Genomic DNA, 3,683 nt, shown 5'->3' on the forward strand with positions numbered 1-3,683 from the left:
GGCATGGTGGCTCATGTCTCTAATCCCAGCAGTTTGGGAGGCTGAAGCGGGAAGATTGCTTGAGCCCAGGAGTTTGAGACCAGCCTGGGCAACAAAAAGAGACCCCATCTCTAGCAGAAAAGGAAGGAAGGAAGGAAGGAAGGAAGGAAGGAAGGAAGGAAGGAAGGAAGGAAGAAAGGAAGAAAGGAAGGAAGGAGAGAGAGAAAAGAAAGAAAGAAAGGAAGGAAGGAAGGAAGGAAGGAAGGAAGGAAGGAAAGAAAGAAAGAAAGAAAGAAAGAAAGAAAGAAAGAAAGAAAGAAAGAAAGAAAGAAAGAAAGAAAATTAGCTGGGTGTAGTGGTCCATGCCTATAGTCCCAGGAGCTACTTAGGAGGCTAAGACAGGAGGATCACTTGAGCCTGGGAGTTTGAGGCTGCAGTGAGCTATGGTCGTGCCACTGCACTCCAGCCTGGGTGAGAGAGTAAGACCCTATCTCAAAAAAACAAAAACAAAACAAAACAAAAAAACAGGCCAGGCATGGTGGCTCACATCTGTAAACCCAGTACTTTGGAAGGCTAAGGCAGGCAGATCACTTGAGGTCAGGAGTTCCAGAGCAGCCTGGCTAACATGGTGAAACCCTGTCTCTACTAAAAATACAAAAATTAGCCAGGTGTGGTGGCATATGCCTGTAGTCCAGCTACTCAGGAGGCTGAGGCAGGAGAATCACTTGAACCCGGGAGGCAAAGGTTGCAGTGAGCCGAGATCATGCCACTGCACTCCAGGACAATAGAGTGAGACTCCGTCAAAAAAAAAAAAGAAAGAAAGAAAGAAAGAAAAAGAAGGAAGGAAAGAAAGAAAGAAAGAAAGGGAAATAAATAAATAAATAAATAAATAAATAAATAAATAAATGAGGGCTTATGGTGACTCACGCCTGTAGATCCAGGCCGAGGCAGTGGATCACCTGAGGTCAGGAGTTTGAGACCAGCCTGACCAATATGGTGAAACCCCATCTCTACTAAATACAAAAAGAAAAAAAAAGAAAATCAGCCAGGCTTGGTGACACATGCCTGTAATCCTAGCTACTGGGGACACTGAGGCAGGAGAATCACTTGAACCTGGGAGATGAAGGTTGCAGTGAGTCGAGATTGTGTCATTGCACTCTAGCCTGGGCAACAAGAGCTAAACTGTGTCTCAAATTTAAAAATAAAAATAAATGAGGGCTTATGAGGCATCAAAGGTCATTAAGTTCATAGCAACTTAATTCATGATAGCTAAAAATGGGCCAGATGTCCATCAGTAGTAGAATGGATAAGTAAAATTGTGGATATCTAATATAATGGACTATTACACAGTAATGAAAATTAACAATCACTATTTGCAATAGCATGGGTAAACCTCCCAGACCTATTGATGAAAGAAGCCCAATGATCAAGAGATCTCATCAACTGAGTAAAGGAATCTATACGAAGGGAGGTTGCAGGAGTCCACTTAAATTTATTAAAACCATTAAGGATGTAGAGTGAGGTTTTGGGTTTTGTTTTGTTTTTTAATTAGTGTGTCACTCTGTCATCCAGGCTGGAGTGCAGTGGGACAATGTCAGCTCATTGAAACCTCAATCCACACCCCTGCCCCAAGCCCTATGGGCTCAATCAGTCCTCCCTCTTCGGCCTCCCAAGTAGCTGGAACAACAGGCATGCACCATGCCTTGCTAGTTTTGCATATTTTTTGCAGAGACCAGGGCTCCGTATGTTGCTCAGGATGGTCTTGAACTGCTGGCCTCAAGCAATCCTCCTGCCTCAGCCTCTCAAAGTGTTGTGAGCCACCCCACCCAGGCAGAGTGAGGATGTTTTTGAGGACTGTGGTAGATAGCTTCCTCATATTCATGTCCTGTGTAATCCTCTCCCTTTGAGCATGGGCTGGATTAGGGACTATTTTCTTTTTCTTTCTTTTTTTCTTTTTTTGAGATGGAGTTTCTCCTTGTAAGCCAAGTGGAGTGCAATGGTGTGAGCTCGGCTCACTGCAACCTCCACCTCCCAGGTTCAAGCGATTCTCATGCCTCAGCTTCCCAAGTAGCTGGGATTACAGGCATGTGCCACCATGTCCGGCTAATTTTTGTATTTTTAGTAGAGATGGGGTTTCACCATGTTGGTCAGCTGGTCTTGAACTCCTGACCTTAGGTGCTGTACCCACCTTGGCCTCCCAAAATTCTGGCATTACAGGTGTGAGCCACCACGCCTGGCTGGACCTAGGGACTATTTTCTAATTAGCAATAGACTATGTAAAAGTGATGGGATGTCACTTCTGGGATTAGTTTTCAAAAAAGGACTGTGATCTCACTCTCATTTTCTTTTTCTGTCTCTTCCTCTTTCCCCTCCCTCTCCCTGGGGTAAGCCTGCCACTTCTCAACAAGAGGTGCAAGTGGACAGGAAATGATGTCTCCAGCCAACAGCCAGAGAGGACCTGAGGCCTGCCAGCAGCCGTGGAAGTAAGTTTGAAAGAGGAATCTGAAGCCTTGAGAGAGCTGCAGCCCTGGCTGACAGCTTGATTGTATCCTCGTGAGAGCCTGAGCCAGGGGACACAGCTAACCTCACCCAGATTCCTAGCCCATGGAAACTGTGAGGGAAAAAAATGTATTGTTTCTTAAGCTGTTAAATTTGGGGTGATTTTTACCCAACAATAGATAACGAATACAAAGATATTGCTTATTACTCAAAATCACTATATAATGCCCCTGAAAAATTGAAAGCTGCAACCAGGGAAACTGAAAATCTCCAAGAACACTGTGTTTCTTCTTAAAGACACTGAGAAAAGCACATACATCTGTTTTCCTTTTAGTTTTGGCCACCGGGAAGCTCAGAGCCAAATTTATAACGCAATTTTAATAACTGTGTAAGCTCCTATGGCCTGCTTATATGTGTTCTTATTCCTGGCCTTTCATTTTATTCTGACTTTTCTTTTTCTTCGTTCTGATTGTATTAGCTCATCTTTATATTTTTCTATATTATATGACTTATGGTAAGCCACCTCAAATTCAGCTTACAGAGAAGCAAGACATTCGTAAATTTTTTTTTTTTTTTGAGACTCTCACTCTATCGCCCAGGCTGGAGTGCAGTGGAACGATCTCGGCTCACTGCAATCTCCGCCTCCCGGGTTCAAGCGATTCTCGTACCTCAGCCTCGCCAGTAGCTGGGATTACGGGTGCTCACCACTACACACGGCTAATTTTTTTGTTGTTGTGTTTTGTATTTTTAGTAGACACGGGGTTTCACCATGTAGGCCAGGCTGGTCTCGAACTCCTGACCTCAGGTGATCCACCTGCCTCGGCCTCCCAAAGTGTTGGGATTACGGGTGTTAGCCAACGTACCTGGTCCATAAATCATGTTTTAAAAAATAGTTTTTAAATTTAAAACATAGTTTTGCACATTAAAAAAAAAGTTTTGTACAGGTCGAACAGAGTCCCACAGAGGTAGTAGTGGGAAGATTAGGTCACAGAAGCGTGGCTCTGGAGCTCCAAGCATTGGCCAGGGTTGATTTAGATTGGGTCAGAAATATCAAGTGATAACGACGAAAAAGGGGAAAAGGTTGGCAATTGATTGCCATCCTCAGGAGGGGCCGACGGCTCACCCAGTCACCCACAGTGCCATCCTTGCAATGTGCTCCTCACACCGCTCCTCTAAGTCCCTCCCTCGCTGACCCGCTCAGCCCC

Source organism: Rhinopithecus bieti, unplaced genomic scaffold (assembly GCF_001698545.2).
Source record: "Rhinopithecus bieti isolate Rb0 unplaced genomic scaffold, ASM169854v2 scaffold_13690, whole genome shotgun sequence".
Lineage (NCBI taxonomy): Eukaryota > Metazoa > Chordata > Mammalia > Primates > Cercopithecidae > Rhinopithecus > Rhinopithecus bieti.